This window comes from Microtus oregoni, unplaced genomic scaffold (genome assembly GCF_018167655.1).
Source record: "Microtus oregoni isolate MIOR12 unplaced genomic scaffold, Mior012 000179F_ref0000403, whole genome shotgun sequence".
Lineage (NCBI taxonomy): Eukaryota > Metazoa > Chordata > Mammalia > Rodentia > Cricetidae > Microtus > Microtus oregoni.
Window position 1 is genome coordinate 506,185 of NW_024544837.1, and position 27,414 is coordinate 533,598.

The following is a 27,414-nucleotide window of genomic DNA, read 5'->3' on the forward strand; positions in this document are numbered from 1 at the left end:
AATGTTCATCAATGGAGGAATGGCTCAACAGATGACATTGGACTCATATAATAGGCACGGGGGCCGTCCCTGAAGAGAATGCAGGTGGCTTCCGATAGTAGTCCTGGAGGGCAAGGAATGAGAAGGAGGCTGAGGCAGGAGGATTGTGAGTTCAGAGCCATTCTGAGCTACATAGAGATACTATCTCAGAGACAGGGACACTCTACAATAGCTGTATGTACTGATATGATCAGGTTTCCACAGTCCACTCTCTTCGCCATTGGGTATAGTGACAAGAAGAGAGGATGGGTAACACACTGGACTCAGGGTTTAGCTTTCTCATTCCTGTGACAAAATGTTCAGCAAGGGAGGATTTTTTGGTTTTGTTTTTTAGAGTTGGGGTTTCATGAAGGTCAAGTTGTTGTCCTCAAATTCTCTGCGTAGCAGAGACAACCTTGACTGTTACTCTTCCCCTGGGATTACAGGCACATTCCACCACACCCAGTTTAGGAAGGTTTTTTTTTTTTTCTTTCGAGACAGGGTTTCTCCGTAGCTTTTTGGTTCCTGTCCTGGAATTAACTCTTCTAGACCAGGCTGGCCTCGAACTCACAGAGATTTACCTGCCTCTGCCTCCCGAGTGCTGGGATTAAAGGCATGCGCCACCACTGCCCGGAAGGAAGGGTTTATTTAGGCTCACCATGTAAGAATGAGTACAGTCAGTCCGTCATGGAGAGGAAGGTGTCATGCAAGAACCTGAAGCTGCTGATCCCATGATGTCCAGAAGCAGAGAGCTGGATGCCGGTGCTCATCTGACTTTCTCCTTTCCAGCCTTTTGTTCATTCCCAGCTCCCAGGTCGTGGGATAGTGCTGCAGACATGTAGGAGGTACTGTAGGGAGGGGTCTTCCCTCGGCTAAACGTGTCTGGAAACATCCTCACAGACATACTCACAGGCCTGTTTCCTGGATGATTTTAAATCTAGCCAAGCTGGCCATGAAGGTCAAGCATCCCAGAGTCTTTAGAAAGAAACAAAGCAGGATGCTGTGGTGTGGGATGTCTTCATCATTTACTGTTTTGCAGTGGGGGCTTTCAGACCCCATTACATTCCTAAATGTCACTAAGGACATATCTGAAGCACTTTGGTTAATCAAGTTTTTTAGAACTTTAGCCAATCAGTGGTAGTGCATGCCTTTTATCCCAGCACTTGGAAGGCAGAGGCAGGTAGATCTCTGAGAGTTCAAAGCCAGTGTGTTCTGCAGAGCGAGTTCCAGGACAGGCTCCAAAGCTGCAGAGAAACCCTGCCTCAAAAAGCCAAAAACAACAACAACAAACAAACAAAAAAAAACCCCAAAAAAACAAAAAATGAAATTATAGCCAGGGGATGGTAAAATGTTCAGCAGATAAAGGCCCTTGCCACCAAGCCTGATGGTGTATGTCCCCAGGAACACAGCCCATATGGTAGAAGGAGAAAACCAACTCCCTCAAGTTTTCCTCCATTTTTCTTTTTTCTTTTCTTTTTTTTTTCTTTTTTTTTTTTGTTTTGTTTTTCAAGACAGGGTTTCTCTGTAGCTTTGGTGCCTGTCCCGGAACTAGCTCTTGTAGACCAGGCTGGCCTCGAACTCCCAGAGATCTGCCTGCCTCTGCCTCCCAAGTGCTGGGATTGAAGGCGTGCACCACCACTGCCTGGCATTTTTTTTTTTAAAGATAGGATCCCACTTTGTAGCCCAAGTTGGCCTGAACTAAAGTCAATCTCCCTGTTTCAGGCTCTCAAGTGCTGGTATTACAGACTGGCACCATGGGTCCAACAGGACATATTGTTTTGGTTGAAGTGTGTGAAGAAAATTCAGTGTCAATAACAGACGTTGCAGAGAAGACAGCTGTGTTTTATTAGTGTTTGTGAAACTCTTCTTTGATAGGACAGCAGCAATGAACAAGAGGCCGTTTCTTAACGGTTAGCTACATTGTAGTCTGAGTGATAGAAACTCATTCCCTTAGATTAAAACTATATCTTCTGGAGGCCTCAGGAAGGAGATCACAAATTCAAGGCCATTCTGTGTTGCACAAGGCTGTCTTAAAAGGCAAACAAACAGGCACCGATTGTCCAGCAGCTGGGGTTGTAATTCAGTGGTGGAGTGCTTGCCTAGTGTATGCAGGGCTCTGGGCCATGTGAAGATTGCAAACAAACCCAAGTCCACAAACCTATTGTCTGTCTAGTCTTTGAAAGAGGGTTTTATGTATGTTATTGGACTAGGGTGTTTATATGCCATTTAGCAAAGGAAAAAGAGTGTTGGCTTCAAGGGTGATAAATTCCAGGGAAGTGTGTAGGAAGTATATAGGGCAGGGAGAATGAATGAAAGGTTAGGGCTGTTCTAGTAAGCATGTTTATAATGTCCTCTCCATCCCTCTTCCATTACAACATACTGGACAAAACGTCACGAAGAGAAAATCCTGCTCAGTGCTGTGGCTCATAGGAGTACACTCTTGAAAGGAGGGGGCGGGGGACTGCTGCAAGCTGAGGCCAGTCTAGACCATACAGTAAATTCTAGGTAAGCCTGGGCTATAGTATAAAATCTTGTTTAAAAAATATGTTTGGAAGAAAATGGGGATGGATGGATGGATGGGTGGATGGATGGATAGACGGATGAATGGATGGATGGATGGGTGGATGGATGAATGGATAGATAGATGGATAAAATCTTGTTTAAAATATGTTTGGAAGAAAATGGGGATGGATGGATGGATGGGTGGATGGATGGATGGATAGACGGATGAATGGATGGATGGGTGGGTGGATGGATGGATGGGTGGGTGGGTGGGTGGATGAGTGGATGGGTGGATGGGTGGATGGATGGACGGATGGACGGACGGATGGACGGAGAGACGGGCAGGCAGGCGGGCAGATGGATGGATGGGTGGATGGGTGGGAAGAGAAACATGCTGATTGCAACTACAGGCAATACTACAGAAGAGGATCATGACCAGAGCCTATTCAAAGCCCTCAGGACCATGAGATGCGGGATTTGTTACATAGCAGGAACTGAAACATTTACAGGCTACATCCTTACCTTGAGAGGCTCTTCTGTGTAGTTACCACAGAACATCTACCCAAACTTTCTATATTTTCCAATGTTCTTTTGCACAAAATGCCACCATTGGCCAAGAGCTCAGTTGGTAGGATGTTTCTTAGCATTCAGGAAATCTTGGGTTTGCTTGACACTGATGGTTGTGGTAATGTGCACCTTTATGTAATCTTTGTACTCAAGAGGATCAGAAGTTCAAGGTCAGCTTTGGCTATCTATGAGTTAAAGACTAACCTGAGCTACAAAAGTCTCTTTCTCAAAATATATAGAAAATAATAAGTATCAAAGCTGCTAGACGTGATGACACATTTGGGAGACCGAGGCAGGAAGAACATAGATTCTCAAAAGAACTAGTACTTTTGGGTATGTGTGCGCTGTATGTGCATCCAGTTGTGCACACAGCATGACAGGCCTGGCCGTGGCCCTGGAATGAGTGGCATCCATCTTCTCCCTAGGCAGGTGCCCATCAGAGGTCACCAAACCAAACTGGGGCCTCGTTTATCTCTTCAGCTCCCCACTAAGGGAGCTCATTATCAGCTACCCAGTCTGTAATCTAAACGTCCACACCAAACTCTTCAGATCTCTTGGCCTTGAGAGTGGCCACTAGCTCCTTATCCCTTTGTTTTGTTCTGTATTGACTTCCTGCAGGGTTATCAAAGAAGCCTTTGGTTTCTCCTCTCCAATTATCTGCCCAAAGGGTTTCAAAAGGCTGGCCCTCTCAGCACCTCTCAGCCTGGCTGTATCTTACCCTGCAGGCACAGATTTGAAGCCAGATAGGCACCTCAGCTAGAGAAGGCAGAGACCAACCAAAGGAAGAATTTCACCCAAGTTTGAGGTGGTGAACCAATGAGCTTATTGTTTTTGTTTGTTTGTTTTACAGGAGAGTGACTTCAGCACCTGCATTTTTAGGAGTCCCACCCTAACTGATGTGGGAGGTCCTTCTGTCTGCCTGTTGCTTTTCTTGGTTAATGAATAAAGAATCTGCCTTGGCCTATTGATAGGGCAGAACTTAGGTAGGTGGGAAAAACTAAATGTCATGCTGGGAGGGGTGGAGTCAGGGGATGCCATGGATCCTTGGCTGGAGGTAGGCGTGCTGAAACTTTGCTGGTAGACCACAATCTCGTAGTGATATACAGATTAATAGAAATGGGTTAAATTAAGATGTAAGAGTTAGCCAATAAGAAGCTAGAGCTAATGGGCCAAACAGTGATTTAATTAATATAGTCTTCTGTGTCATGTTTTCGGGTCAAAGATAGCTGGGCTGCCGGAAGTGGCCTCACTCAGCACCTAGCTAGCATGGATCAGGGAAGTTGCTGCATGGGAGCTGCCTGTGCATCTTGCAGCTGAACGAGGGAAGACTCTCCTGCCAGCAATTGTTTACCTTTTAGGTAACCTCAAGGAGGGGCCTCGCTAGTGGGTCTCTCTTCCAAGTGGCTTATGAGTTTGAGAGACTCAGAGAAGAATGTCCCAATTTAGGGGAAACTGATGCATAGTTGTTCCCACCACCTGCCTGAGCGAGAGTTACTGACTTCTCCAGGGATAGATATCACAGGGAAGGCCTTGCAGCCATGCTGGCAGACATGAAGATATTCTAAAAGGACACTCTGCCCCTCTCTTTTCCTGTTAGAGTATTGAGACAATGGACCCCCAAATTAGAATTTTACCCAGAAATCTTTTATATGAGAAGCAAAAGGCTGTCAGCCCTGGAACCAGCCAGGGAACATCTCCCTTCAGAAATTCTACACAGTTCCAACACTCTCAGGTTACCTTGCAGTAGAGGCTGTTGTCAAGAGGATGATGGGTCAGCGACAGCCAGGATCTTTCCTAGACATGTATTCCTCTTGCCCTCTGCACTTCAGCTTCTTGTCAGGACCCTGAAGATGAACTGGAGGCTGGGGGTGGGGAGGGCATATGCCACTCGACTGCTTTGTTCCTATTCCCAATGTGGTCAAGGAATTGAATAAATCCCTTTCTCAGTCTTTTCCACTATGTCCACTTAAGTGGCCTGTTGAGTATGGATGGCTGAATCTAGTTCATTATAGCTTCTAGGGCCCAGCCTCTGACTCTGAAATCTCCAATGACAGGATCTAAATCTCAGGTGTGTAGACACTCTTAAAATTAGGAAAAGTGGCTGGTCCAGGTGACACACACCTTTAATCCCAGAACTGGAAAGCAGAGGTAGTTGGAGTGCCATGAGTCTGAGGCTAGCCTGGGCTACAAAGTGAGAGTTTGTCTCAAAAGCAAACAGACAAACAAAACCAGCAGGTGTAGGGAAGTGGACCAAGCCCTGAAAGACTGCCATGGGAAGGACCCCAGTGCCTCAGAACCATGGGAATGGCAGCACCTTCCTCTGGCTGAGTATGGATGTTGACTGTGCAGACAATATCAAGGTCCATCCTCTGGGGACTGCAGCCTGGAACTGCTCCCCTACAGGGACCCCACCCCCACCCCCAAGGTCAGCTTCTTAGTTGGACTGAGTTTCTGTGTTGCTGATGCAAAGGGCCATGGACTTCTTTGAAGACCGGGCAACATGGCTTGGCAGGAGGCAAGGAGGGCCACTTTGCTTGGAGCAGTAGACAGAATTCCCCCCCCCCCCCCCCCCCCCGCTCTGTCTGCTTCATCCTGTTCCTCTCTTCCCCTTGAACACCCATCTCCCTCCCATCAGAGATAGTCTTTCCTCGGGAAGACTGGCTGCAGCTCCATCCTATGCCTGCCTCCCCTCTCCCACCCCATGCAAACCCCAAAGAGGCCAATTTGCATAGCATTTTGCCTATGTTTGCATGATGTCTCCTCTTTTGAACTGGTTGGGGGCTCCCTGGATTCTGTCTCCAAGGAGCTTGGCACCTCCTTGAAGGCAGAAGGATAAGTTTAAGAAGCAGTGAGGTTCCCTTGCAGGTCAGGGTGGGAGAATATCCTGAGGCAAGCAAGGATGTTTGGACACACATACACACACCCTTTAGAAGGTCTAGCCTTTTAAGTGTGAGGAAGATTGTCTGTGGAGTGACTGGCCAGTGTGAGCATGGCGAGCATGTCTCTGCAGGTCTTGCCCTTCACCCCATCCCCTCTGCCTCGCTAAAATAAATAAATAAATAAATAAATAAAAACCAAACTAACTATTAGATTTCCTAAAGCTAGCCATCTAGATCGGTTCCCTTATTTGGCTACTTCCTCCTTCTGAGACTAACCACCATGGTCCAGTTATCAAAGTATTAAAATATAGCAATCAAAAGCCCCTTTTGGCTCACCTAATTAACATGCCCAATAAAAATTAAACACCTCATCCTAACATGGGATTTCCCCTTTTCCCTTTATAAAAACCACCATTTGCCTATGGGCCTTGTCTGTCTTCTCTCTATCCAAAGGCAGCCCTTTGTCTCCCCCACACACACCAGGACAAAGATCCTTTCCCCCTCTTCCTTCTTCCTTTGCCCTTCTCCCTTTTCCTCTATCTCCTATCTTTGTCTCCTATTCCCAGCTCTTTGTCCTTTGTGCTGAGAACTAGGTCTTGGGGGTCCTGAGTCAATACCATACCTTTCAATCAGGTCCGGGTGGATGAGCCTGACATCAGTAGGAGTGCCAGAGGGATCTATAGAGAGGAATACTTTGCATTGGCATGGATCTTGGTCTATTGATACAAATTTAAGGTCGATTTTGTCATATTGTGCACATGTATTTCTGCTCTTGTTTAAGGTATTGTGTTTGTGCAGTCCATTTAAAAAGCAATGTATAGTTAAGAAATGCAGATTAATAGATAGTCACTGTAATAATAAAACTTTTAATCACAATAGTTAGGTTTTCTAGATATACAGAGATTTATTTCAGTTAGATAATCGTCAACACTTCAAAGACCTAGAGAATATGGCATTTAAAATGTTTTAAGAACTCAGACTTTTCTCAACAGTGAGACATGCCTGCTTCTGGCAGTGCCAATTACTTCAGAAAGATTGGTGGGCACTGAAGAAATTTGTTGTGTAATTTTCCTTCAGTGTGACAAGGCCAGCAGTTTGGGCAAGAAACTGCTCTTTCCTGGACTGCTTTATGGCATGCTTATAAATTGGACATGCAGGGCCCAGAGAAAAATGACTGTTGAACTTGTCTAAAGAAGGTGAGACAATCCTTCAGGGTTCCTGCTTCATGGAAGAGTCTGCCAGACACCTGCAGGACACAGAAAAAGTGACTGATAAACTGCCAAAATAGGCAAAACAGTCTTTCAAATTTCCTGTTTCATGGAAAAGTCTGACAGATACTATGGGCCTGTGGGCTGAAGATGGGTGCCAACATTACAGAAGAACTTTGGATGACTGTCCAGGTAGAGAGATGTCTCTGTCAACTCTAGAGTTTTGGAAGTTGCTTATAATGCACTTGATGTTTACTCAGGTAATATTATATCCTCCTGGTGTCTTTGATGGAATTGATGACAGATAGTTATAGTTTTCCTTAGTTATAATAAAAGATAAATTAGATATGAAACTTTAGACTCAAAAATAAATATTGCAACTGTAATTCTTGCTTGTTACCTGTTTTGTTATATGTAATTTTACTATGTTAAAGTTAAAACCTTCCTTTTTATTTAGACAGAAAAGGGAAAATGATGTGGGATGCCCCTCTACATGCTATGAATATGTTTTATTGCCATTTGTTAATAAAGAAGCTGCTTTGGTCTATGGAAGGGCAGAATATAGATAGGTGGGAAAACTAAACTGAATGCAGGGAGAAAAATGGTGGAATCAGAGAGATGCCATGTAGCTGCCAAAGGAGAAGGACGCTGGAACCTTACCAGTAGGCCACAGCCTCATGGTGATACACAGATTAATAGAAATGGGTTAATTTAAGATGTAAGAGCTAGCTAGGAATACATCTAAGCTATTAGCCAAACAGTGTTGTAATTACTATAGTTTGGGTGTGATTGTTCGGGTCTGGGAGGCTGGGAAGCAAACAAGCAATCTCCGTTTACAAGAATCATCATTGCCTCACTCTGGAACCTGAAACCCATGTTGGTGTGCGCTAAAAACCATGGTGGTATGAAGTTTAGTTTGCTGATCTTTCTTATGGGAGTATGAGTGAGGGGTTACCTAAAAGGAACATGGATGATTCAGAGGCTGTTACAGTGCCAAAAAGTTCACCCCAGCATGGGTGACTCACAAGTGACATCACAGGAACTGGCTTCCTGAGTTAGGACAGCTTCATCCTTTGGCTATTTTTGTTTATATAAGTTTAGGGAAAGACTTTGTGGGTCTTGTTTCAGGAGCTTCCTGCAACTTTTGAATTTCTTCCCTTTCCTGAACCTTGTATTGAAGGAATCCCAAATGGTTTGCCCCCTGGCAGCACCCAGTACACAAGGCCATGTTTGGGATTAAAAAGTGATGTGGGACTCAGAATCCTGATTATAACTTGATCCTGAGCAGCTTAACCTGGAGTTTCCCTGGCCACTTTAAGACAGGGTTGACTACCAAATAACACCCCCCAAAACAACAACAATACCAAATAACACCCCCAAAACAACAACAATCCCAAATAACACCCCCAAAACAACAATACCAAATAACACCCCCCAAAACAACAATACCAAATAACACCCCCAAAACAACAATACCAAATAACACCCCAAAACAACAATACCAAATAACACCCCCCAAAACAACAATACCAAATAACACCTCCCCCCAAAACAACAACATACCAAATAATACCTCCCCCCAAAACAACAACATACCAAATAACACCTCCCCAGCAAAAAACAAAAACAAAAATGAAACAACAACAAAAACCAAAACACTTCCAAACCAAACCAAAACAACAAGAAAAGCAAAAGCTAGGCATGGTGGTGCACACCTTGGATCCTATGTAGACAGACAGTGGATAGTGTTATGATCTCTCCTGTCAACTGGGTACCCGTATCCTTAAAAAACAAGCCTTGCCCACTCCCCCTTCTGCCAAGCAAGTGGATCTTCTTCTCCTCCAGCCTGTATGCTCTCTCTCTTTCTGTCACTCTCTCTCCCTCCTCCCCATCTTCTCCCTCCTATTTTCTTCTCTCTCTCTCTTTCTCTCTCTCCCTCCTCCCCCTCTCTTCTCCCTCCTATTTCCTTCTCTCTCTTTGTCTTTCTCTCTCTACCCTTTTCCCCTTCCCTTCCATAACCCACTAAATAAACTCTATACCTAAACTCTCTCTGCTTGGCATATCTGCCTGTCTCTCACCTGCCTTGGTCTCCCAACTGCCAAGGGAACCTACCAAGGCCTTTGGGGACTCACTGGGTCACCTGCCATGGCCTCTCGTGGAACCTGTTGTCCCTTGTGGGACTGCTGCCACCGGCCTTTTGCCCCTCCCCCCATGCCATATCCAAAAAGAATAACAGGTAGATTTCTGTGAGCTTGAGAAAAACAGAAAACAAGTAAGATCTGAGTGGGAAATGCCAGGCCTGTGTCTGGGTTTAAATTCAGGTTATCAGACAGGACTTGGTGGTGAGAATGGCCAATGTTTCCCACAATACCAGGTCCCAGAGAGACAAAGGGACAGGGGGGGGTGTTGTGTGGTATGGGCATCTGTAGCGCTACAGCTTTGAGGGGAAAGGTGTCCTGTCAGCTAAGGAATACCACAAAGTCACTGCACACAGCAAACCTCACACAAGAGATTTATTGGGAAAGATACAAGAGGTGGCTGCCTCTGCTCGGAGGAGGCTGGCAGGGAACTGAGCGAGAGACAGGTTTATATAGGGTTTCTTGGGTATGGAGTTTTCCGGGGTGGGGATTGGTAGGATTTCAAGTGCTGAGTGTAGGGTAAGCCCAGGGGTTGGTGAGATTTCAGGCTCAGAATTTAGTGGGTTTTTAACCCAAAAGTGGCCTTTTACCCTACAGTATGCTGTTTTTATCTAAGTTGTTCTATTCACCAATAAAGACTCACGAGTCAGATATTGGAATGAAAACCTGCTTGATCAGAGACGAAGAGAGGCAACCAGCTGACCTTCCTTTTTGACAGGAGACAGAGCAAGAAAGCATCTCTCCTTCTGTCTCAAGCCAAAAGGGCCATGAATCTCTAAGTTCCTCCTGTGCACCTCTCTATCAATATCCCTGGTTCCTCCTTATTCCTGTCAACTACTTGCTGGCTCCACCTCTTGATTCAAATTCAGTTTTATTAACACAGTCTCAGAGTTCTGGTGTGATCAAGTATGATCAAATATCTTGCAACAATGGTGTCTCCCACAGCTCTTTGCCCAAGCCTCAGTTCTTGGTGAGACACTCTGATAACCTTGTCCCTATCTGGCCATCCTGGGTCCTGAGTCATCTCCGCTTGTCCCGTTTCAAGAGCAGTGATTTTACCATACCATACCTTCCTGAACGGACCTATATTGGCCTAAGACACCCAAAACCAAGCTTTCAGCACAGAGGAGAGTTATTTGCCCCAGAGGGACAAAGGGCAGGGAATAAGAGAGGAGATAGAGGACTAGGGAGAAGGGGAACAGAACAAGGAAAGGAGGCAGAGGTATCTGCCCCAGAGGGACAAAGAATTGCCTCTGGATAGAGAGAAGACAGACAAGGCCCATAGGCAAATGGTGGTTTAGAAAGGTAAAAGGGGAAACCCCATGTTAGGATGACGTGTTTAATTTTTATTGGGCATGTTAATTAGGACAGCCAAAGCCGGATTTTGATTGCTGGACTTCAATATTTAAGAGAGTTGAACCTTGGTAGTCAGCCTCAAGAGGAGGAAGTGGCCAAATAAGGGAAGAGTCCCTACTGGCTAGCTGTAGGAATGGTTTTTAGCAAGGCAGAGGGGGTGGGGGAGAAGAGTAAGGCCTGCCAGAGCCATGTTTGCCACGCTCACGCCTGTCAGAGATCCTTCACTTCCTGCTCTCAACGTTCATACTGAGCCTCCTTGCAATTTATTTTTTTCTAGTTTGGTCTTGGCATCTGAGCTCAGCTTTTATCCTCTCTCCAGGAGATCCCCAATGCAAGAGGGTGGGATTCCTGGTGGTGGGTCAGCTGTGACATGGCGGAGACTGCTGGGCAAAGCATTTTATTCTTACAGCTCTGAGAGGGAAGAGGGGTACCTTAAGGGTGCAAAAGTTTTCTTCTCATTGCTGTGGTAAAGACTTTCAAAGGATAGGGTTTGTTTGGTTTACACATCCCAACGACAGTCCATCTTTAAGGAACGCCAAGGTAGGAACTCAAGCAAGACAGGAGCCCAGATGAAGCGGACCATGGAGAATGCTGCTTACTGGTTTGCTCTCCCTTGCTCAGGTAGCTTGATTTATTGTCTATTATTTTGTATGTATGGACGTGTTTTGTTTCTGTACCACATTGAATTTCCTGAAAATGGAGTTCCCAGATAATGATCAGCCACCAAGTGGCTACTGGGAACCTTGGGCCTCTGGAAGAATAGCCATTATTTTAATCATTGAGCCATTTCTCCAGCCTCTCAGCTTACTTTTTTTTTTATACAACCCAAGACCACATGCCCAGGGGTGGTACCACCCATAGTGGGCTCGGTCCTCCCACATCAATCATTCATCAAGGAAATGCCCCCATGGACTTGCCTACCAGGCCAGTCTGGTAGAGGCATTTTCTCTGTTGAGATTCGCTCTTTCCAGAGGACTGTAGCTCAGCCAAGTTGACTAAACACTAAACAGCACATTCAAAGATAGCACGGTGCTAAAGAGACAGTGGGGAGACAGACCAGTGAGCAAAGCCTTTTGAGGGCCCAAGGTGTTACCCAATCAGGTTTTCCTGAGCTCTAATTGGTGAGTTTACAATGAGCAGCTGAATCATTAGGATCACGGTGTCACTGAGAGGAATCAGCAGCTTATCTGCCTGTGCAGTCTATGTAGGGTGTGAGGTCAGCAGGGCGGGTCCCTTAGCTTGCGTCTGTTTGCCTCTCAGGGAAGTGACTAGTGGGAAGAAGTTGTAGAAGCCACTCTGAGAATGTAGTTGGGAAGAGATGGAGAAGCAGACACTGTACTGTAGCCCGTAAGCGAGTCCAACTGCTGTTCAAATGGGCAGCAGGACAAGATCGCCACCTTCCCCGGGCTCCTGGGCAAATGTGTGCCTCGAGGAAGTGTTATCTATACAGACAGGGCAAAAAGAAGAGAAAGAAGAGGAGGAAGAGGAAGAAGCAAAGAAAGAAAAGAAAAAAATAATAAGCAAAATTCCCCGCTCTCTAGCAGACAGACCCTAAGGAGGTGGCGCCTGACTCGGTGATTTGTGATGCCTGTCGCCTAATAGCCCTGGCGCCTCACCCCAAATGGCCAGGCCTTGGGAGAAGTAGTGTGAGAAGATTTACTACCTCAGGGTATATTGTTGGAGAAATGGAGAAAGGCCAGTTTTCATAACTGGGGAGGCTGGGGAAGTCCCCAGGTACACGCGAAGGAGCCTGGAGTGAGCCCAGGGCTGGCGAGCCAAGATCTTCCCCTTTCATGACAGTGTGTGTGCTGGTGGGAGCGGTGGGGGCTCGTGAACTCCTGTCTGAGGCTTCGGTCTAGTCTTAGTGTCCAGGAGGCCTAGGCTCACTGCAAGAGCAGACAAGGGGGTTGTTTTTACAGACTGTTACTTTCTTTAGTTTTTGGGGGAAAGCAAAACTAAAAACAATCAAACAAAAAAACCAACATAGCTGGCTGACATTCTCTCACTGCCCAGGGTGAGCAGTGATCCCATTTTCCCTGTCTCTTATGTTTCCCCTAGGACTGGGGTGTGTCCTTGCTCCTCTGAGGCAGATACCAGTGGGGCAGGCCTTCTAACCTTGCCTTGCATCCCTCCCATGGCAGTGCCCCTTAGAGACTACAAAATGTTTTAATAGAGCAGGCTTTGGATACAGGTCAAAGAGATAGTGGCCAAGAGAGGATGGAGGGATTTGGTAGTGAGCCGGAACTGGTCGGGAAGACATCATGCCATTGGTCCCACAGCTGTGAGAGCTTTTTAGCTATGTTCCAGGGAGGCAGGTTCCGGCTCAAGGGCTTCCTTCTAGAACAAGCTTCATGAGGTACTGATGAGTTCCTTGCCACTGGACTAATACAAGACAGAGCAGGCCGGGTGGTGGTGGCGCACGCCTTTAATCCCAGCACTTGGGAGGCAGAGGCAGGCGGATCTCTGTGAGTTCGAGACCAGCCTGGTCTACAGAGCTAGTTCCAGGACAGGCTCCAAAACTACAGAGAAACCCTGTCTCGAAAAAACAAAACAAACAAACAAACAAACAAACAAACAAAAAAGCAGAGCAGTCTGTTGGGTTATGGGTGATTCCAGACAACCTTAGATGTACGGAGAGTAAACGGGAAGGGTGTCTCTTCCTAAACCTTGCCTGACTAAAAGGACTGGGCATGCAGGATGGGAAGTAGGGCCTGGGCATTTCTTACCACCCTTCCCTTCAAAGCAGGCTTCTCCCCTGTCTAGTCAGTCAGCCCTGTTTCCGTCCTACATCATTTGACTTGTTTTTCCAGTCAGGTGAAGGCAGAAATGACTGGCAAAGAAGGCCTCATACCATCCATCTGGAGCATCCAGCAGTTCTCCCAGGCTCTTCAGGGTAGAGCTTCATCTTCCTTTGACCTCTTGGACCCAGGCAGATGAGGACCGGCCCTTCTCAGGCTCTAGACTTGTGTCGGGTAAAAAACAGAGTTCAAAACTTCCCCTCCCTGGGAGCTCTGTTTTACAGCAGGGCTAAGGAAGGCCAGGTTGTCCCACAGACAAGGCACTGAGAGCCCACTGGAGTCGGTGACCCTGCATGGGGCGGGGGATAGGGATGCTTGAAGGGATCTTCCTGAGTTCTGGGATCCCATAGGTCTGTCTACATTTAGTGTGAGGTGTCTGAGGCCTATTCAAATGAACTGCAAATAAACCTTGCTCAGGCTCAGCTTGTCCCTTCCCCCACATGTCCAGTGGGCCCAGAGGAGGCCAGTCTGCACAGTCATCCTTCTCTTTCACACCTCGGTGTTCCCATCCAAATCAAGTACGATTTCTCATGTGGACTGAGGTCTAGGGAGGCCAGAGAAAGGAGGAAGCAATCTTCAGCTGTGTGGTACTCGGCCTCAGGCCCAAGGGTGACAGATTTTATTCTAATAAAGTACAACAGCACCTTCCTGCCTTTGGTCCTCACCCACAGTTCCACACATTGTTAGCGGTAAAGTGCTCTTCTCTGAAAAAGTCAAAACGACTGCTAGGTAATTACTGTGAAATGCTAATAATATAGAAATGAGCTTCGCATTGGCATCTCTGTTGCTTGTCATATGACAGATATAGCATTTTACTTGAAAGTAATTTAGTTTTTTTCTTTATATGAAAGGAAATAATTTGGAATTTCCTGCTGTGCACCTGTAGCCTGAGCTGCAAGCACATACTTGTAATTGGTAATTCCTAATGGTTTCTCCTTCATGATAGTTGCTATCCATCTGCCCCCTGTTTTTAGATAAGCCCTATTGTAGCCCAGGAACTATGTACTGTAGTATATATGTGCAAATGGTCTTGTGATTCTCATTCTGCTCCACCTCCTAAATGTCATCAAGATCACGGGTGTACATCACCGTGCCTGGCTTGGATTCCTTGACTTAAACAAAGAATTCTAAATAAATACCTACAGCACAGTGAGGGCAGATGCAAAGGAATATAACCTAAAAAAAATTACACAAATAAACAAACAGAAACAAAAGAAAGCCAGGTGATGGTGGTGCACACCTTTAATCCCACCACTCAGGAGGCAAAGGCAGGTGGATCTCTGTGAGTTCCAGGTCAGCCTTGTCTACAAGAGCTAGTTCCAGGATAGCTAGGACTGTTAAACAGAGAAACCCTGTCTCAGAAAAAAAAAGAAAGAAAGAAAGAAAAAAGAAACCAAAAAACACAATAAGACACCCAGAGAGCAAAAAAGAAACATATTTTAACTGCTTCAATCTCTTAACTTTCTGTGTTAACAGGGTTTTATTTGTGTTAAATCTTGGGGAAAAAATTGAGGTTGCAGGCATAGCAGGGTGGAAGAGCACAGACTAGTATGTGTTGATGTTCATCTTGATCATCAACTTAATTGCACTGAGACACAGTCCAGATGTTAGGGAAACACCTCAGCATGTGTCAGTGACAGGTTCTCCAGACATGGTGGTTAACTCCGGAAGACACCACAGGGAGAGGACCAGGCAGGATCAGAGAGAGAAATGGAGAACTCAGAGCACAGGTGTTCTTTTTGTGCTTCCTAACAAGCATGGGACGAAGCCCTTCTCCTCACCACACCCTGCCCCACCTTCTGATGGGAAACCCTTCAAACTGTGAGCCAAAATTACACTTCTAGATTAAGTTGTTTTGCTCACATATTTTGTCACTGACACAGACAAACAAAAAAACACCCAACAACTGTTGCAAGATCACACTGTGAAACCCAAGTTTGCATTTGCATTAAATGAGTAAATTAAAATTGGGGTCAGGAGGCAGAGTTAGCAACTATTTGATGGAAAGTAATCATAGAGCATCAGAGGGCATCCGGGAGAGATAGAGAGACACACTGGCAGTAGTTGACAGGGATTTGAAGTGTTTTTTTTTTCCTTTCTTATATATACTTTGGTGGAATTGAAGAATGCTCTTTTTTGGAGACACTAGCAAGGAGAGAGGATTAGCTAGTTCCTACTCTGCCTCTTTGAGATAGTAGGTTTTCACCCCAGCCTTTGACTCTCCAATCTTATTTTTTTTAAAATATTTATTTATTTATTATGTATACAGTATTCTGTCTGCATGTATGCCTGCAGGTCAGAAGAGGGCACCAGACCTCATTCCAGATGGTTGTGAGCCACCATGTGGTTGCTGGGAATTGAACTCAGGACCTTTGGAAGAGTAGGCAATGCTCTTAACCACTGAGCCATCTCTCTAGCCCCCTCCAATCTTATTTATAAATAAAACAATAGAGATGTTGTTAAAGCTACCTTTAGTAGCAGCGACAGGTACAGTGCCTGCGGGAACAGAGTTCCTGCCGTTGTTAGAGAAGCAGGCTAGAAATAGCAGTAGATTAAGGTGCAGCCACTGGACTGAAGCTAAAACAACAGATGGCGCAGAGGTTAAAAGCACTGGCTGCGCTTGCAAAGGTTTTGGGCTTGGCTGCTAGCACCCACATGGCAGCTCCTAGCTGTTATAACTTCAGTTCCAGGAGGGACCCAAGACTCTTCTAACTTTGTGGGCACTAGGCCTGCAAATGAGGTGTAGGTACGTACATGAAGGCAAAGCACACATACACAAAGAATAAAAACAAATCTTTTTTTTTTTTTTAAAGTTCCAGGCTAGTTTGGGCCACATAGTGAGTCTGAAGCTATTTAGTAAGTGTGATGGTTTAGATAAAACAGTACTATTCCCCGAGGGGCAGCAGCAGGCCATGAGGGACAGCCTGATCCCACCACCTGAGGCCTCTGTGGGTCCTAGGCAGGTGAGAGACCTCGGCAGGGCAGTGGGGCAGCCAGTCCCATGAGGAGCCACGGCGGGTGGAAAACGGATAGGCACACCATGCAGAGAGAGGGTTTGGGTATAGTTTATTCAGTGGATTATGGAAGGAAAGGGAAGGGGGAGAGAGGGAGAGAGAGAGCAAGAGCGTGAGAGAGAAACAGAGTGTGTGTGTGTGTGTGTGGGGGGAGGTTGCAGTCATCTCTCCCAAAGAGAGACAGGGAAAAAGAAAGAGGGAAGGAAGATCTGCTTGCCTCGGTGGAAGAGGGAAAAGGCCAGGGCTTGTCTCTTAAAGGGACAGGACAAGTCAGTAGCAGGTCATGACAGTACGATCTTGTCTCAAAATAACAACAACAGCTGGGCGGTGGTGGCACACGCCTTTAATCCCAGCACTTGGGAGGCAGAGGCAGGCGGATCTCTGGGAGTTCAAGGCCAGCCTGGTCTACAAGAGCTAGTTCCGGGACAGGTACCAAAGCTACAGAGAAACACTGTCTCGAAAAAACAAAAACAAAAAAACAAAACAAAAAACAAAAAAAACAACAACATAATAAATAGATAGATAAATGTAAATTTTAGCTCATTCCTGGCTTTTTAAATTTTTTTTTTTATTTTATGTTCATTGGTGTTTTGCCTGCATATATACGTGAGGGTGTTGGGTCCTCTTAACTGGAGTTGCAGACAGTTGTCAGGTGCCTTGTGGGTGCTGGGAATTGAACCCTGGTCCTCTGGAAGAGCAGTCAATGCTCTTAACCACTGAGTAATTTCTCAAGCCCCTCATTGTTGCCTTTTTCTGTTTCTGTTGCTACAATGGAGTTACTATAGACTTGGTAATTTACAAATGATGTGGGAGTCCCCTCTGTGTGCTGTGAGTACCATTAATGAATAAAGAAACTGCCTTGGCCTGTTGATAGGGCAGAATTTAGGTAGGCAGGAAGGACTGGATTGAATGCTGGGAGAAAAGAAGGGCGGAGTCAGGAGATGCCATGGATCTGCCACCAGAGATAGACGTGTTGGAACTTTGCTGGTAGGCCAGATTAATAGAAATGGGTTGAATTAAAATGTAAGAGTTAGCCAATAAGAAGTTAGAGTTAATGGGCCAATCAGTGTTTTAAATAATACAGTTTCTGTGTGATTATTTTGAGTCTAAGGTAGCAAGGTGGCCAGGAAACAAACAAGCAGCTCCTCTTCCTACATACAAACAACAGAAATTTTTGCTCACATAGCTTCCCCAAACCCTTTTATTATTATTATTATTATTTTTAAATATTTTATTATTTATTATGTATACAATATTCTCTTTGTGTGTATGCCTGCAAGCCAGAAGACTCTATTACAGATGGTTGTGAGCCACCATGTGGTTGCTGGGAATTGAACTCAGGACCTTTGGAAGAGCAGGCAATGCTTTTAACCTCTGAGCCATCTCTCCAGCCCAAACCCTTTTATTATATACAAAAAAAAAAGTGGATGGAAAAATAAAATGAAAGGAGGAGGGTGACATGACTACTCCTAAAGCAAGGACAGGTTTTTATTGTAGCCACAAGGGAGAAGTCAGGCAGAGGGAAGAGTCCAGGCTGAACACGGCTGGCTGAGTAAACAGGACCATGAGAGTTGAGAGGGGGAGGGAGAGCAAGAGGAGCTGCCTCTTAGTCAAAATGGCTGCCTTATCTAGGGATCAGGCTGGGGGAAGGAAGGGAAGCCCAGCCCCTGGGAAGGGGAGGTTTAGGGGAGGAGGAGGGGCGAGGAGTGCTGGGAGGAGCCACAGGTACAGAGTGAATCTTGTTCAGTTTCTTTGAGAGCTGACAAAGAGCACTAATTATATTCACGAGAGCAGAGCTGTCACGGCTTAATCACTCCTCAAATGCCTGTTACTGGGAGAGAATAGTCTCCGTGTTGCACAAAAAGCACCCAAACAGAGCAAATGTAATCTGGCAAGGCACTTTCTTTTTGTCAAAAGGGTGTACCACAATCCAGTTGTGCTGGCAAGCAGTATGCATGGCCACAATGGCCTTTATCTTTTACCTCTAATACAAGAGGAGCTTAGCTGTTTGTTACTGAATGAATGAAATTCAACTTCCATGGTGTACTGATTAGCGATTTCGAAATTGGAGGGGAGAAAATGGAAGGAAGAACGAAGGGGTTGGCTACCCTGGCTCATCAAGTTCCTGAAATGCAATAGAACCTTTAAGTAAATAAAAATCTTAGTGGGGGAGATTAAAATATTTGCCTAAAAAAACGTAAAAGGTGAGGGAGATTTATGGAATATTAGCCACCTTTGATAGATAAAAAGAGTTTCTCACACTATCTCTTAATATTATCACTTTGGGAATTAGGTTTCAACATATGGACCTATGAGGACACGCCCACATCCAGGCCACAACAATTATGAAACCTCTTTGCTTAGTTTCGTGATCTTTTCTGTGTAACCATGTAGAGGAGAGATTTTTAAATAATGACTCACGAGAGTCACATATGTTGGGTGTACTACTGGCTTGCACAACACTGCAGAGGTACAGCATCACGAAGTTCCTCATTCCGAGGGACCTTAGCTCTGCTATGAAGACTTAGAAAATGACTAGATCTTTAATCATGGGTTTCATCATCCAGTAGTGCCCCCATCCCAGCTTAGATCCTAGGATGAGTTCTCCTGTGGTAGCCTGAAGCAACCACATTGCCTCAGCTTGGAAGAGATAGAATGACTCTCTGCCCCTGAGCACTCTGCTAAGGAGCAGAAACCAGCAGAGTGCTGAACTTCTTCCAGGTAGGAGGCACTGGACAGTGGCTGGGAAACTGATAGGCATCCCTTCTTTCCTACCCTCCCCTTTGCCCGGAGTATTGGGAAGTACAAAATGTGCCACCATGCCGTGCCAGAAGGATTATTTGAACCGAGGACATTGGCAAGTCAATCAATAAAAACTTCCTCATAACCCTGCTCAAAGCAGAGCCTCCCAAAAGAATTTTGATGTCCTCAATCTACTCCCTGGGGGCATTGGAGTTTCCCAACCTGGGCAGATTGACTTTTGTCATGAGATTGTTAAGGGAATAATCCACCAAGATAAACTATCGCTTAAACAGGCATAACAAAGCTATCATAGCACCCATCTAGTCTCCCGAGGGCTCCCTCTGCCTTTATTAAGATGATTGTGTAAGTCTCAGATTCCAACTGCTGTGAGCTGTCTGTGAGCCCGAGCTTTTGAGAGACAAGAGTGAAGGCACAGAGAGGTAAAGCAACCAGGTCTGGAGAACAGGTGTGCTGACTCCCAGCTGGCCCAGAGCTCCATCTATGAGTTGGGGGTGGGCTGAAACCTAGCAGTCTTAACTTTAGTTCTGTCTCCAGGGCTAAACCTGGCTTCAGCTTCTGGCTTCAGCGTGGAGCAGTCCGCTCACCGGCCTCGTCGTTCCCAAGACTGAAGTGCTGTGGAATCTGTGTGTGTGATCAACAGGAAGAAAATCATACCACAGGAAGCAACTACCTGCTACAGGGGACTGCAGGCTTTAGACTTGTGTATTCCACCTACCTCCAACCCTGTGTCTCTGTGTGACTCTGGGCCAGTTGCTTAACCCTTTCTGACTCCCCTTGCCCTTTTCTGTCATATTCCTGGTCCTTATTCTGGGTATATAGAGGCGAGGTAGGAGCATGTGACAACCTGAACTGCGAGTCTGAAGTCCTGGTGTGGTGGTGTGGTGACCACAATATCTTATCAGTTTCCCTGTGGGAGGGTTGCCTAATTTGCATATTTATCTAACTTAGAACCAGATTTGAGGATCTCGGTAGCAACGCGTGTTCTAATCCTATCACTAACTACAGTTTAGCTAATTTGTATATAAGCAACTATGATGAAAAAATGAATGGTAAACTATGGGATCTGTGGTATAGTTAAAATATTACATAAATATGTATTTCACATATATGATATCAAACACATTTATATATGTGACTGTGTGTTCCTGGGACAGAGCTCCTAAAATCTGGATCTTTACAGAGTCATGTTCCTTATTTATAATGACCCACTTTCTATCATATCTGAGTTTATGCTAATAAAATCCCATAGATAGCTTTAGGACTGGCATGATTACCAGGAAGACCAAATATATGATTAGAGAGTGGGGGAGAAGAAGCCTAGAGAGTGGGTTCTAAAACCTTGACCAAGCAAGGTGGTTTACACACAATCCCAGAGACCATCTAGACAACAGTAACCACTAGATAAAGCTCTTGAGCACTTGAGAGGCAGAGGCAGGTCGACCTCTGTGAGTTCAAGGCCAGCTTGGTCGACAGGATGAGTGCTTGGACAGCATAAACAAATAAATAGAACTCCTGAACCGTGAGTCTCCCAGGCCCTCAGGTTACTGAACACTCGGAAGTGCTGGGTGGTGCTGGGTGCCCAGCGAAGCTTCACACCTCCTCCCCAGCTGCTGTTCCCTAGTCACCTCTCCTTTCAGCTACACATTTGTATATCCTTTATATCCATTTACTGGTAAATGTCAGGAAAGTGTTTATACAAATCCTGTGACTTGTTCTAGTACATCTGCTGGATCTGAGGAGGAGGTTATGGAAGCCTTTAGTATTTAGGTAACCCAGAAGAAATATGGGTAACTCAAAAGTAGCATACTCCCATAATCCCAGCATTCAGAAGTCTGAGGCAGAAGGATTGTGTACGAGTTCAAGGCCAACTTGGGATACATATCCAGATCTTATCACAAAACAAAACAAGGGTTGGAGAATTGACTCAGTGGTTAAAAGTACTTGCTGAGCTTCTAGAAGACCCAGGTTCAATTCCCAGCACACCTGTGTAGCTCACAACCATCTGTAACTCAAGTTCTGGGAATTCTGTTGCCCTTTTCTGGTCACCAAGGGTACTGCGCCTGTGACCCATTGGTTCTCTCATGCTTTTGGTGGGCCCTACCCAATGCATGCCACTGCACAAAACACACATGCAACAGAGTCAGCACTGGGGAACCAGACAGGGAATACCTCAGTAAAGATGGAGGAACTTGCCTGGCAGTGGTGGCACACATCTTTAATCCCAGCACTCAGCCAGGCTCTCCACATTCCCTCCAGCCCGCGGGTGGGGAGGATGTGTGGAACCCTGGGCTTGGGAACCAAGTTTCTTTACAACAGCTCTCCATTCCATCTGCCTGAGCTAAATTTCTACATACACCACCGGCTTCAATTGGAAGTTTCCCCATCTGGTCAGCTTAACTATTTCTCCAAACCCGATGAATTGACCCTTGAGCTCCCAAAAATCTTCTGGTCTTCCTAGTGTTGTGCTTTCTGTCGCTTTAAGGGACAAACCACGCCCACTCCTTTTTTACCTCTGACCTCCGCAGCCATCTCTCTCTCTCTTTTGTTCTCTCCCGGTGTACACACTGCTTTGCCTCCTCTCTCTCTCTCTCTCTCTCTCTCTCTCTCTCTCTCTCCTTCTCCTGTAATAAATATTTTACCTTTATGCCTATCTTTTGTGTTTATGTGTCTGTTACCCGCCGCCACCGCCATCCCGCTGGTGGGAAACTGTAGCCACTTGTCGCATGGCAGCTCCGCCAGCCTGCCCCGGGGATCTTACAACCGTCTCTTCAGGGCTAGCAGCTGCCGCAGACATCTTAGAAACATTTTAGGAATAAGACCTAGAAACAGGAGGACAGCTCCCAACCACGGCCTTAATGGTTGAGCCCTTTGCAGACATTCATCTCTGTATTGCTGCCCTTAGCTGAAATTGTGTTTGGATGACCCAGGATCAGCCCTCCCATGACTGGGGGTCCAGGATCCCTCAGATTTTTCTTTCTCCTTTTTTTCTTTTTTCTTTTCTTTTGGACCACTCGTCAGTGGTCCCCGCCATGGCCTCTCTGGCTTCTGAGTAGCCCCACCCGGATCCAGTCAGGCTTTAGCACTCTGCCTGTAGGTAGAGGACGGTCTCCTACAAGCCCTGCGGTGTTCATCACCGTCACACCCCACCTATAAAGGGGAGACATCCCCCTATAAGCCTTGTGGTGTCACCATTTTCATGTGTTTTCACATTTTCAGCTATGGTATAAACTCTCACTCCTCTGGTGTCCCACTGGCTCCACTTTTCCTCAGACTATTCCTGCCACTGCTACGGCTGCCAGCAAGATTGGTCAAATCCATGGGGGCTGTTTTCAGTTCTAGCCTTTTGCTCCCTGCTGCAGCTTGTGGCATGGTGGCTCAGCGACAGGGAGGATCATGCCTCTAGGTTTCTCTTATTATTAAGCTTAAAATCCCGGCAGCTCAAAAATCATGTTTTTTCCCACATAACATGTGACTGCTGCCAATTTGACTGAGGTCAGGTGACCTTACCACCATCTTAGCTGAGGTCAGGTGACCTTACCACCATCTTAGCTGAGGTCAGGTGACTTTGCTGCCATCTTGGCTGAGAGCCAGGTCAGGTGACCAAGTTCTACCTCCTCCTCCTCCTCCTCCTCCTCCTTCTTCCTCTTCCTCTTCCTCTTCTTCTTTTGCTTTTTGAGACAGGGTTTTTCTGTAGTGTTAGAACATGTCCTGGAACTAGCTCTTGTAGACCAGGCTGGCCTCAAACACACAGAGATCCGCCTGCCTCTGCCTCTTAAGTGCTGGGATTAAAGACATGTGCCACCACTGCCAGACAAGTTCCTCCATCTTTATTGAGGCATTCCCTGTCTGGTTCCACTGGTGCTGACTCTGTTTTATGTGTGTTTTGTGCAGTGGCATGCATTGGGTAGGGCCCACCAAAAGCATACACTTCACCCAATTCCTGTTCACTGTGTGTGTGCATACATGTAACTAAAATGCACCTATGTTTACTGTTAAATGTTATAATTGTCTGCCCATTATATCTCATTCCAGACTAACAAAGCAACAAATTTCATGTTTTAAATTGGTATGTACTTTTAAGTCTCTTACAACAATATGGTATATTTAATCCAACCCTGATTTAAAATATATTAAACTGTTCTCTACTATTGTTAGTTCTGTTGTTACCTTCTATTGCAAGTAGTTTTTTTCTTTCTGTTTTTTTTATGAGTGTAAATCTTACCTGTTAAGTTGAAAGCCAGTACAGTCAAGCTTGGACCCAGCTCTCCAGGAAGATTCTATACTGTAGTTACACCTGATAAACAGCCCTCAACTGCTCAGAGATCTGGGGAATATGGCATTTAAATATTTAGTTATTAAAAAACTTTTCATAACAAAAAGAGACAGGTTGGCTCCTAGCAGCAGCACTCTGTTTCCTCCAAAGAAGACAGAAGACAAATGGGCACACAACAAAATCCATCTGCAAATTCTCTTCAACTGTCAAGCGCTGATCACTGGGCAAAACTGCCTTTTATCTAAACTGAAGAGCTCCAGACAGTGGAAAGAATTGCTGTAATCGACAGCCTAGCTGCTCAGGTCAAGGTAGATTTGTCTTTCTACAGATTTCTTAGCTCACAGGATCTTCTGGAGCCTGGAAGGCCCTGTGCTAAATGGTAAAAGAAAAATCCAACCTTCAGTGGCCATGAAGGACCCTGAGGAGTAGCTCTAGGTGCCAACCATGAAAGTTCTCTTCCATTTTTAAACCAATAACTCAAGTACAATTTTATCCTTCTCAAAGATCTCTGATGCAGTTTGACAGCTGGGAGATTTTGTCAGTTTAAAAGGACAACCTCACCAAATGAATTTCAGCAAAACACAAATACAAGTAATTAAGGTGTGGACCTGAAAGTTATAAAGGTGTGAGGACAAATACAAGCTCACAAAATTCTCTTTCATGCTACCTTCCATAGTTTTAAAAATAATTTTTATTGTACAAAAACATCTGTCACAGTCATTTTAATATAAATATGCTGCTGTTTAAAACTTATGTTCCCATAAACCCAAAGAATTTTTGTGAGTTCCAGGGAGCTGAATTGAAGGATCCACTTTAAACAGGTCAGATCAGATACACTCCTCTTAATTCTCTGGTCCTAAACAATTTTTTTTTTCTAAACTTAACTTTGTCCTATGTTCTGCCATACCTTAAACAGGTCTAAGAGATACCAGGAATTTCCATACCACAAACACCAGACAGGAGCAAAGAGACCAGCTACCCCAGGATGTGACTAGCACCCAGCTTTCTCAGGTTCCCTTCCAAGACGACACCCACAAATAAGCAGTAAGCAGTCTTGAGAATCTGCCATCCCAATTCCTTTAACCTATGGTGCCTAACTTCCTGCCTTTTTATTATAGAAAAAAGAGATGGGAATGCAATGGTATGTACTGTCCCTTTGAGAGACAAGCCCTACCTACTCCCTCCCCCATCTGCTGAGGTAGGCGGATCTTCCTTCCTGTTTGCAGTCTCTTCCTTTCTGTGTCTCTCTCTCAAAGAGGCAGCTTCTCCCTTTTCCCCCTGTTTCTCTATCTCTCTGCCTCTTTTTTATATTTTTTTATTTTTGAGACAGGGTTTCTCTGAAGTTTTTGGTGCCTGTCTTGGAACTAGCTCTTGTAGACCAGGCTGGCCTCGAACTCACAGAGATCCGCCTGCCTCTGTCTCCTGAGTGTTGAGATAGGAGCAGCGGGGCTACATTCCTGGCACCCGCCAGCCCGCACGGCTAGCTTTACCCGAAATAATTACATGGAAGCTGTATTCTTTTAAACACTGCTTGGCCCATTATATCTAGGCTCCTCTCGGCTAACTCTCGCACCTGGACTAGCCCATTTCTAATAATGTGTGTAGCACCCCAAGGTGTGCTTACCGGGAAGATTCTAGCCTACGTCCATCCTGGGTCGGAGCTTCATCACGTTGGCCCCAGAGAGGAGAGCTATCAAGTCTGAGCTCACTTCCTCTTCCTCCCAGAATTCTATTCTGTTTACTCTACCCACCTATGTTTTAACCTATGAGGCCAAGCAGTTTCTTTATTAATTAACCAATGACCTTCCTCCATCATTTCCCCTTTTTCTGTTTAAACAAAAAAGGAAGGCTTTAACTTAAACATAGCAAAATTACATATAACAAAACAGTTATCAAGTAAAAATTACAATATTTACATCTATTTTATCTTTATCATAACTAAGGAAAGCTATAACTATAACTAACTATTCTTCAACTCCATCAAAGACTCCAGAAAGATACAATATTACCTAAGCAAACAAGAAATAAGCAACTTTCAAACTTTAGAAATGACAGAGACATCTCGCTGCCTTGACAGTCACCCAAAGTTTCTTTGTACCGTTGGGGCATCCATCTTCGGCCTACAGGCCCATGGTATCCAGAGACATTTCCATGAAGCAGGAAATTTCAAAGGCAGTTCAATCACTATCTGCTGTGTCCTGCAGAATGTCTTGCAGACTCCTTCATGAATCAGAAACCCCAAAAGATCATCTCACCTTTAGGCAAGTTCAGCAGTCCTCTCTCTGTGGGTTCTCTGTGTCCAGTTTATGCAACAGTCCAGGCAAGAGCAGTTTCTTGCCCAAATGGCTATCAAACTCCATAAGGAGCCTCTTTGATGCCCATCATCCTCTTGAAGTAGATTAGTGCTGCCAGGAGCAGATGTGTCTCATTGTCACGAAAAACCATAAGTTATTAAAACATTTAAAATGCCATATTCTATAATCTTTGAAAAATATGAAGAATGCCTAACTAAAATATATCTATGTACATCTAGAAAATCTTAACTAACATGACTACAAACTTGACTATTATGATTATCTATTAACAACCTATATACATTACATTTTAAGTGAACTACACGATCACAATACCTTAATCAAGATCACAAATACATATACATATAACAAAATTGACCTTAAATCTCTATTAATAAAGCAAAATCTATACTAATGCAAATTATTCATACCTATATCATATCCCCCTTTAAATGTAAAAAAAATTTATAAACAATATATGGGAACATGGGCACAGTTATTTCTCTCCAAACTGCTTCCTGCTGAATTGGGGTGTTGTAATTTAGTCCTTTTATGGTATAACACATTGGGATGGAAGCAATCCACAGGGTGTCATCGTCTGTGAAAACAAAAGAAGAATCTCTTTTCCAAAGTATCATATCCTTAGATCCAAATTCTGAAGTCAAGGTATTTTCAAAATATCTATGTTGGATTAGTTCAGCAGCATTTATAAACAAATATCTTTTAGCAGCTGTTGCTCCTTCCTCTGCATTCAAACAATTCAAAGACAGCATAATAGCATACGGTATCAAAATTCTCTGTGTATTTTCCATCTTTGTGTGCTTTATTTTAACCTCTATTTCATTTATTTTTACTTTTAACTTTTTGCTTTTTGAGACAGGTTCTCTGTATATCTTTGACCTGGAATAACTCTGTAGATCAGGCTGTCCTTGAACTCTCAGAGATCCTTCTGTCTCTGCCTCCCAGGCATTGGGATTAAAGGCGTGTGCTACCACACCTAGAAGTCTCAGAGGTCAATCTCCCTCTGCCTTCCAAGTGTTGGGATTAAAGGTGTGTACCACCACATCCAACTACTCTCTTTCTTCCTTTTTTTACTTTTAAGAACTTTAACTTTTAGCTTGCATATATATTTAACACACTGTAAATCTTTTAAGTTTTTTTTTGTTTTTGAATCTCTCTTTACTGTATCTCTCTCTCTTTTTCTGAATACATGAGCCTTTAAATTACAGAACAATATGGGTAGGATTAAAGCTGTGGCTTTGGCAGCCAGATCCAGCCCATTCCTTAGCTTTTCAGCCTCATGGCGGAGGTACCGGTTGTAGCCATGTTTACGGCTACAACTCTATGGCGTTTTAAGGTCCCTGCCAGCAAGCAAACTGCAGCATTCTGCTCACAGACCACATTCAGTCAGACTACCTGCTTGAGTCTGAGTCAAAGTTTGTCCTGGCAGGACAGCCCAGAAAACCAGCATTTTCAAACAGCACAACTTTTTCCTACTACGGCTGAAAACAAACAAGCATTCAGTCGGCTTTTATCAACACCATTTAAGTGTTTCGTGGCAGGACCTCTTAAGAGCTGCAGGGTTTTGCAGCTGAAGCTGAGTC